Below are 10,127 nucleotides of genomic sequence, written 5' to 3'. Positions count from 1 at the left end.
AAAATTCCAGCCAAATATGCTGTGTCTCTGTATCCCCCAAAACAGGGTGGTTATTCCAAGTGAAAAGGCTCCATGTTAACCAGGATAGACTGGTGGGAATATTTTTTCCCTGTCCCAGACTAAACACTTGAATACAGTGAGATAGTTTCTATATAAATTCCTGTTAAAGATTAATGTTAAGCAAAAAGATAATCTTACAGTGCACCACAGGGTAAAACACAACCAGACTTTAAACACTCTAAGGGTGTGTTGGAATTACTACTTCGTGGGGAATATCTTAGCAAAACATTTCTTTGTTTTAGAGAGTTTTCCAGAGACATTGCAAAGTTTTATCAGGAGTTTTATCACATCAGGAAAAATATATTAGAGTCATGTGTTAGGGCTTAGGTTTTTTTTTTTAACACCCCCCCCCCACCACTGATTTGTATTCAAATAAAAACAAATGGGGATGATGGAACAAGTTGGAGAAAAGTGTCAGATATGGGAGAGGAAACACTTGTAGCTCAGAGTGAAAAAAAAAAACCTATTAAAAATCGAAAGAAATCTGATTATTATGGTTCTTTACCTGGTCCTGGGTGGTGTGTGGGTTGAATTACACCAAGCCCAGCCCTGCAGGACCTGCAGCCTGAGCTGGGCTGGGGCTCCAGCAGCTCCAACCCCTCCTGCCCTGGGCGGCCCAGGGGCTGTTTCTGTTTGAGTCAGAGGAGCTGGAAAAGCCTCACGTGGGCTCTCAGGGGCTGGGGGCAGATGTAGGTGCTTCTCACTCCCAGGGCCCTTCCTGGAAACATCTGGGGTTTTGTGTCACCTCCTCAGCCACGGAGAGGGTTCACACCGAGACACCTACACCCTTGGGAGCCTTTCTTCCCAGATCTCCATCCCAAGGACAAAAATCAACCTGATTTTTTTGGCTGTTTTGTGGCCAGTGGGCTGCAAAAAGCAGGTGCTGCTCCACCCCACGGCTTTGCCACTGCCGAGGGACCGGTGAGGACTTTGCTGCTCTGCTTCCACTTTGCTGCTCCCCTCCTGCCCCAGCCCCTTCTGCTTCACCCACCCTTGAGCTTTGAAGGTTGGCTGATGCCAAGAAGCTGCTGCAAGCACGGACAACCGTGCTTGCAGCAGCTTCTTGGCATCAGCCAACCTTGGAGCTGGAAAGGCTCCTGCAAGTGGTTTCTTCCCTTAAATCCACGGTATTTTGCTGTGGAGCTGCTGGACATCCCAGGAGACTTGAGGTTGTGCTGCATGTGGGGTGTTGAGGAAGGTCTTGGTGTCCCAAGCCAAGGTTTTTGCAGCTTTTCCAGCGCTGGAGCAGCTTGGAGCTCGTCCTGCCCGTCCCCAGGTGTCTCCACGAGCCAAGTGTTGGCTTCTCCCCCGGGAGGAAAGGGCATTTCACAACCCTTCCCCAAGAAAAAGAGCTTTCCCTCTTCCCCCTCCCCTCAGCCGCTCCTGGAGCCATTCTCAGTGGGCTGGGATAAGTTGGGAAGCACTTCCAAGGGTCCTTTGCTGGGACACATCTCCCGGAGCAGGAAGTGGAGCCCGGTTTGATCCCGCGGGGTCAGTGCTGGAGAAGACTCCTGGAAAGTTGGTCTCCCTGGTTCCCCTGCTCTGGGGCTGTCCATGAAGGTACATCCTGATAATTCTGGCTGTCGTGGAGTTTTGGGGGCTGTGGGAAGTGTTTTTTACCGGCCAAACTTTTCATTTTTTTTCTCTAATAATATTTCCCCCCAATGAATAAACAAGGCAAGTGCAGGGCAGGGGGAGGTGCAGCAGACACAGCTTTCAGCTAATGTTTGTTTTGTCAAATAAAACCTTTCTCTTCCTCTAAATAAGGGAAAAAAAAAGAGAAAATTGTACATTTAGATTGTGGTACAGATACTGTTCATGAGGGTCCAGGAGGAAGAAAACATTAATGTGCCTCTTTTAACAAGTTGATTCAGATTTTAACCTTGTAAAATTAGGTTCCCTCTAAATTAAAAAAAAAATATAGAAAAGAGGGATGTTTCTAAATACTATAAACAAAAATGAAACCTCTCTGGTTCCTGTTCTGAGAATTAAAAACTACTTGACAGCTGATGGAGTGTTAAAAACTTCTAGTAATCCATAGTGTTCTATGATTTATTCTCTTTAAATTTTAGTTTTGCAGTTTTTAAATCTCAACATGATGTTCAGTTCCATTTCTAAGGAGCATTTGATATAATTTGGTACTGATTAAGAAGTTCCCTTAAACAGGGTCTCCAAACATTTAAGGGCATGAAGATAATGAAGTTAATCATAAATTAAACACTGAACAGTGTGTACTGTACAGTAAACAGAGAGAAGGAAAACTCATCCTGTCTAATATTAGAATTTTATGCCCCTTGTATTCTTCATATTTCAGTTCATAAATTCCTTTAACTTTGATTAAAAAATTTGGATGAATGATTATTGTTTTCTAAGTTCCCTTTCCTCACTGGTCCAGGACCATTTGCCTTCTCTGCTGAAGGCAGAGAACTCTGCCCAGATAATTAACCCTGGTTATTAATTTGAATGCAAACACTGCATGGAAAAAATGGGGAGTTATTTGTGTGTGAAGCACAAGATTAATCAAGCCTTGAACTTTTACACTTTCTGACTTAGGACTATTCTAAGATGTGGCCTTAATGATTCATTAACACTTTCTTTGCTTTTATTTTTTTGCACTTATTGCCTAAAGCTCTTTAAAGCTGCTGTTAAAATAGATCCCTAATGGAAGTGTTAAAACCCTATTTTTTGGGAACTCCCTGTGTTATTTCATTCCATTCCACAATCATTAAATATTTTGGCTCTGTGGGACTACAGGATTTCTCCCCCTGTCTTTAAACAAGGATTTAATCTTAATTAAGCTCCCCCAATTTAAATAAGGATTTTAGCTCAACAACCATCACCAGGAATTCTTGAGTGGTTAAAAAGGATGTAAACTCTAAAAAATGAGCTCACATGGCCTCAGGTGTCCTGATGTCCCCCAGGGGTGCAGGTCTGTCCTCCTGCAGGGTCACTCTGGGGAATCCTCAGGGTGTTTTTCTGCAGTTCCTGTTCCACTCATTTCTCTTCTGGGCCCAGCCTGGTACAAGAGCTGAGATATAATAAGTTTAATTTACCTTTCTAAGTTAGTCAGCGTATTCTTCAGCTTCCCTTTTGGTCAAACCCTTGTCTCCTTGGCCCATCCTCATCCCAGTGTGATCCTCTCTCTCCCTGCCACAGCAGCTGAGCTGCTGATGTGTGTCTTTGGTGGCATCCAGTCCAGCAGGTATCCTGGCTTCTTCTTTCCTGGAAAGGGGTTACAAGGTCAAATTAGTACAAACTTGCCCAATTTTTGGCTCATTCTGCCTTGTAGTTCCTGAGTTCCCTTTCCCCACTGGTCCAAGACCATTTGGGCTGAAGGCAGAGGTACAAACTTGGAATATGCTTCATACACCAGGTCTGAAGTCAGAGATGAATCTCAAAAAACTGCTGAAGTACCTCAGGCCAAGGAGAGTCCTGAAGGAAACAGGTTTCAGGATAAATTTAGGGACATAGCAGGTGGCTTCACACCAGAGGAACTTTTTGACTCGATGATCTCAGAGGTCTTTTCCAGCATTAATGATTCCACAATTCTGTGATTCTAAGAGCTGGGCTGTGCAGGTGATGTCAGTGGTGTGATGAGAAGTGATGTGCTCCTGTGCTGGTCTGAAGGGGACAAGTGCAGCCCAATTTTGTACTGGGATTGGGGAAGGGTTGGGCTCCCCCAGGGAAGGGATTTCCTCTGTTCTACACCTTCAGCCACTTTCTTTCTCTTCAGTGAGAGCTGATCCCTGGGAGTGTCCAAGGCCAGGTTGGACAGGGCTTGGAGCAACCTGGGCTAGTGGAAGGTGACCCTGCCCATGGCAGGGGGTGGAAGGAGATGGATTTAAGGTCCCTTCCAACCTAAATCATTCTGTGATTCTCTAATTCGTGGCAGTCACTGGGGTGTGCCCACGTTCATGTGAGCTGGCACTGGAGTGTCTGCTCTGGTTGACAAGGTGAGGATTAGTCACAGGTTGGACTTGATCTTGGAGGGCTTTTCCAACCTGTGATTCTGGGATTCTGGGTTGATTTGCTCCCTTGGCTCATGTTTTCAGCTGGATTTGTCCCCTCTCTGGCCCTGCTGTGCCCCTGTGCAGGGAGGAACATCCCTCCATTGCAGGAGCCGTCGTGTTGGGCTTTGCTTGTTTGCTCAGACTGGCTGGATCATTCCCTTGGAGCTGTGTCAGGGCAGGCTCAGGTTGGATCTCAGGGAAAGGTTCTTCCCCCAGAGGCTGGTTGGGCACTGCCCAGGCTCCCCAGGGCAGTGGGCACAGCCCCAAGGCTGCCAGAGCTCCAGGAGGGTTTGGACAACGCTCTGAGGGCCAGGGTGGGATTGTTGGGGTGTCTGTGCAGGGCCAGGGGTTGGACTGGATGATCCTTGGGGGCTCCATCCAACTCAGCATATTCCATGGTCTCCTGCCCCCTCACCCCATCCCAAACTTGTGTCAAGGGGAGAAGTGATAACAGCCTTTCTCGGTGCGTCAGAGAACTAAAAATAGCTGTTGAAAAGAGATTTCCTTTCCCCCACTGAGCCTTGTCCCAAGGTTTTCTCTTTTCATTGCTCTATTATTAAATCAGAGAAACTTTTCAATGTCCTTGGTCCTGATCTTTGCTTTCTGCTCGTGCCTGTTTAAATAGAACCCCAGCTTGGCTCTTGTAAAGTCAAATTAATTGGCATTTGTGGATTCCTCCTCTCTCTGCCCTCTAACTCCTCCTGCTCCCTGGGATTGCAGGGCCTGGCTGGAGCCTCAGGCTCTGCCCAGGGTGCTGGGAAGATTAAACTGATATCACGATTTATTTTGTGGAGTTTATCTCTGCAGAGTCGTTTTCCTCCATTTCTTAGAGTGTGGGTTCTACCACTTGAAATACAGAAGTGTTTGCCCTCAGGTCACCAGGGACTACTGAGGAAGAAATACTGAGGAAGAAATACTAAGGAAGAAGAGTTGCCTGAGTCTTGGGCTTCTATTTTTCCCCTTGCAATAGAAACCAAAATTAGAACTCTCACAAAATAATCTGTTATTTTTAAAGACCATTTAGTTCTTTTCTCAAAGTGGTGATTTCAGAGGGATCAGACTTGAACCACTTGATTCCTTATTTTTTCATTTTCATGTGGGATTAGTAGTCCTGGATATTGAAGGGTTGCACTGCCGTGGGATATAAGGAATTTTGAGCTGGTTCTCACTGAAACATTCCAGTCCTTCCAGGAACTATCAATAATAAATGTCATTTATTTCCGTGACCAGGCCACCTTTCTCTGGTGAGATTGCAAACCTCTGACACGTCCCTGCAGACACTGGTGAGATGAACAGAGATGACAGAGCTGGGAGATGAATTCTCTGAGCAGGAGAACAGGCACAGATTCTCACAGGGGCCCAAAATCCCCCTCCCCCAGAGGGCTCTGGTTTTACCCAGCACGACTTGGGGCTCCTGAGGGAGGGCACAGCAGCAGCAGCAGCTCAGTGGGTTCATTAAACCTTTTGGCAGAGCAGTTTTGCTGCTCCTACAAAACCCCAGTGCCTTCCCCCGCTCTTCGTGGAGCTGTCCCTGCATTTCTCTCATCCATTATAAACTCTATAATTCCCAATGTTAGCACAGCTCAGGTGCTTCCCTCTAAATCCATTTTGAGGCAAACCAGACAAGCAGAAATGAATAGTTCCCCTCAGAGAATTTTAAAGCACCAGGTTCATGACTTTCCACATCTCCAGGGTCTCGTGCTGAGCTCAGCTGGCCACCCAAGGGACCCCAGCTCTGCCCAGGGAATTCCAGGCTGATCCACTGCTGCTCTTCCATTAATCATGTTGTGAAAGAGCTGTTCCCAATAAAAAGTGCTTCCTCGTGGTCCAAGTGTGGGCAGACCTCGTTGGAAGCCCCGGGCTGGGAGGAGGAAATCAGCCCCTGTGAGAATCTGTGCCTGTTCTCCTGCTCAGAGAATTCATCTCCCAGCTCTGTCATCTCTGTTCATCTCACCAGTGTCTGCAGGGACGTGTCAGAGGTTTGCAATCTCACCAGAGAAAGGTGGCCTGGTCATGGAAATAAATGACATTTATTATTGATAGTTCCTGGAAGGACTGGAATGTTTCAGTGAGAACCAGCTCAAAATTCCTTATATCCCACGGCAGTGCAACCCTTCAATATCCAGGACTACTAATCCCACATGAAAATGAAAAAATAAGGAATCAAGTGGTTCAAGTCTGATCCCTCTGAAATCACCACTTTGAGAAAAGAACTAAATGGTCTTTAAAAATAACAGATTATTTTGTGAGAGTTCTAATTTTGGTTTCTATTGCAAGGGGAAAAATAGAAGCCCAAGACTCAGGCAACTCTTCTTCCTTAGTATTTCTTCCTCAGTATTTCTTCCTCAGTAGTCCCTGGTGACCTGAGGGCAAACACTTCTGTATTTCAAGTGGTAGAACCCACACTCCAAGAAATGGAGGAAAACGACTCTGCAGAGTTTTTGCTGCTGCTGAACTGCTCAGGGCCGAGATCGAGCAGCTTTGGCCTGGAGGGGACTGTTGAGGTGTAAATGCAAATAAGAACAATCAGACCAGCTTTGGTTCTCCTCTGCCAAGTTGGGGCAATTACAGCTGATTATCTGAGTCTTATCTGATTATAAGGAGTCTTTCCCTGAGCAGGAAGAGCGAGGGGAAAAGAGGGAATGAGCACAGTGGGATCCACTGTGGGAAAAGGGTGATATATTGCAGAGGAATTAAAAATCCTGGTTTAGTGTGAGTTTGACCTCCTTCTGAGAACCCACAAGTGTGGCAGGAGTGGGCAGGACCCTCCCTCGCCCGCTGCTCCAGGGCAGCGAGGTGACAACACAACATTGTCCCAAGGAGCTCTGCTTCAGCTCTCACCGCCTTCCTCCCAGAGACACCCGAGTTAAACATATCTCTTTACCTCAGATGCCCTTTGCAGGAGGCTGAATCATTTGCATTTTGATGCTCTGGCGTTTTCTAAACCGGAGAGAGACACCAGAATTTTTATCGCCTTCAACAACGGCGTTGCCAAGGGCAACGCTCCGGAATCTGCTGCCGAGCATCGATCCCCGCTTGCGGCAGAGGGCGGTGTTTGAGTGGGAAAAATGTGTATTTATAGCAAAATTACCAAATCTCTCTTGAACCCGCGGCAAAATTTGGGGTCTGAGTCTGTCATACTGCTGAAGAATGTTACCGATCCAACACCAATCCAATGCATGTGTTAATCGGTTTGCAAATTCCCTCCCACCCCGTCCTGTGCTGGTGGGGAAATGCTGGTGGTGTGTTTTAAAGTTATACTGGATAATCCTTGTCCCAAAGGACTTGTGATATAAAAATACACCTCCTCATGCATTGCTGTCCCCCTTGATAACACGAGCATCCTGGGATGCTGCTGCTCTATTCTGAAAGGAAAACCAGGCAAGGAAAAAGAGCCTGTTAAATATTGGCTGTGGTTGTTCAGGTGAAACACAAACTCCTGACATCCATTTCCCAAGATGAACTTGTTCAAGTGAGTTGTTGGACCTTACTCTGATGGTTCCCTGTTAGCACAGACTTCAGATTATTGAATTTTTGGTGTCCATTTGGAAGTGAGAACAAGGCAAGACGTGCTGTGTGTTGGGGGAATCCTCGAGTCCTGCTCTGGGGAGACCTTCAGGACATTTTGTCTGATCTTTCCCTCCCACCATCTCTATAAGGATGAGGTTGGTACTTCTTGATGTCTAAGGCATTTTTTGTGGAGGACAGTGGGGTGATACCCACATGGGTGGGTGGGTGGACATTTCTCCATCATATCTCATGGGTGGATGTTTCCCTACCACATCTCCCTTCTCCCTGGGAAAGGAGGTAGAAGCCAGACTGTTAAATTTGATGTCTCTGCACTTAACAGGAAACTCTCTGACAAATTAGACAAGAAAATAACATGTTGCAAGGAATAGTGAGGCTGCTGGTGGGCTGGTGCTGTCCCTGTTTAACTTCTTAGCACTTCTTTTTTTTATTTATTTATTTTTTCTTTTTGACTGGGTTTTGTAAGAGGCAAAAAAAAATGTGTCTTATCCCTTCCAGAGAGAAGCAACAGGAGGGAGCTGCCCTGCAGACCAACTCTTGGTGCAGATCTCCCCTCGTCCCACAGTCACTCCAGCCTGTGTTTTATGGAGACTTAATTAGGTGAGATCTCTCAATGAGAGGAAAGCTCAACCTCCACCTGATACCCCGATTTCAGGCTGTGTTTCAGCTGGTGGATGACTGATGTGGAGGAGCTCATTTGGCTTTCCCAGCATTATTTCAGCACAGCCCCTGTCCCAGCCCCACACCCACAGGGTGGGTCCCTGGGAGACACGACTGGAGCACCAGAGGTCCTGTCTTGGGACTACGTGCAGCAAACTCAGTCCTTTGCTCTGACCTCCCACGGCCACGTGAGCTCACTGTCTATTTTTTGGGAAGTAAACATCTGGAATAACTTTGTGATGTTGAGTAGGAGCCCTCATAGTTCTGTGGTGTTTGGGTTTTAAATAACTTATTGGGATGAGAGGGTGGAAGGTGGTGGGGGGATGAAAAGGGTGCCAGGAAAACCAAAACCTTCTTAGAATAAGGTGGGGAGAAAAACATAAGGGAGGAAAGAATAAAACCAGGAGCTAAAGCACTGAATGGGCTATAAATAGCAATAAAGTCAGATCAGGGAGTCAAGCACCAAATGGAGTTTGACAATTAACCTCTTCCAGCACCTCCAGCTATGGGAGGAACTTGTGATACACCAACTAAGCCCCTCAGTGTCTATAAACACACTCTGACTTCCAGGCTGCAGGGTCCAAACCCGGGTGGTTTGGCTGCCTGGACATCAACTGTCAGTGCAGGAGTGTCAGTGCTTTGCATCTTGGTCCCAGCTGGGCTCTGGAGGGGGAAGAGGCCTCAGCACCACAGGAATCAGAGCCTGAGGATGGAAATGTGGGCCCAGTGTCAGCAAAAGCTGTTTATGTCCCTCAGGGGCTGCAGGGAGAGGGCAGAGGAGGGACCAGGCTCTGCTGGGGGGGCCCAGCAATGGCCCAGCAGGAACGGGCAGGAACTGATGCCCAGGAAGCTCCACCTGGACAGGAGGAAGAACTTCTTTGCTGGGCAGTGACCCAGCACTGAACAGAGACCAGAGAGGGAGTGGAGTCTCCTCCCTGGGGACATTCCAGACCCCTCTGGACACAATCCTGTGCCAGGTGCTCTGGGATGGCCCTGCTGGAGCAGGTGACCCACTGTGCTCCCTCCCAACCTGACCCATCCTGGGAAAGCAAAGCTCCACCCTGCTCTTTGCCCAGAAAGGTCTGCAAAGGCAGGGGCACCTCGAGAGGGTCAAGTTTTGTGTCTGGTTGGAATTTGAGGCTCTTGTGTGGGGGTGGGAGCCCAGCTCAGCCAGGTCTGGGGGAAGGGCTCAGTCTGCTTTAGCTTCAGAATCCTGTTTGGGAAAATCCAGGTGCCAGGGCCTTGGAAATATCGACTCCTTCATTATTGCCACAGAAACAGCCTGTGGGATCTACTGTTGGAACCACTTGAAGGGGCTTGTTGGCTCCCAGGGAAGGTTCCCCAGGTGCAGGTGAGGAGATCCCTGAGCACCACAGGGCTGAGGGACCAGCCTGCTGTGCTCATCCCCCCCAGCAGTGACTGTCACAGCCTGGGCACTCTGAGATGTGTTTATCACTTCCTTTCATCAGTATTTTGTAAGTAACTGCTCCTGCAAGGGAGTTATTTTCTATGTCCACCCTCATCTGCTGTGAACTGCAGTGACTTGCTCTTGGGGAGATGTGTTTTCCCTCAGCTCCCCGTGCCCAAAGTGTGACTTTTGGGATATTGTACTGTGTGATGTATGTGTGTACCCTGAAGGTTTGTCCCCAGGGAAAGGTGTCTTGGAGCTTTTCTTTGTGGCCTTTCCTTCTCTCAGGCATTTCTGTCATGCAATGACTGAGGAACCCTTGGGTGACAGGCAGTGTTTGTGTTTTCTCAGGGTCTCTGATGGTCCTTAGCAGAAAAAACAAAGCTCCCCTGTGGTTCTTGCTGTTTGTGGGAACAAACTCGGGCTGAATGACCTGAAGGGATCAGTATCCCCATTTCCCA

Source organism: Chiroxiphia lanceolata, chromosome 24, assembly GCF_009829145.1.
Source record: "Chiroxiphia lanceolata isolate bChiLan1 chromosome 24, bChiLan1.pri, whole genome shotgun sequence".
NCBI classification, from domain to species: Eukaryota; Metazoa; Chordata; class Aves; order Passeriformes; family Pipridae; genus Chiroxiphia; species Chiroxiphia lanceolata.
The sequence above is the reverse complement of the archived record's forward strand: the minus strand, read 5'-3'. Positions refer to the sequence as shown.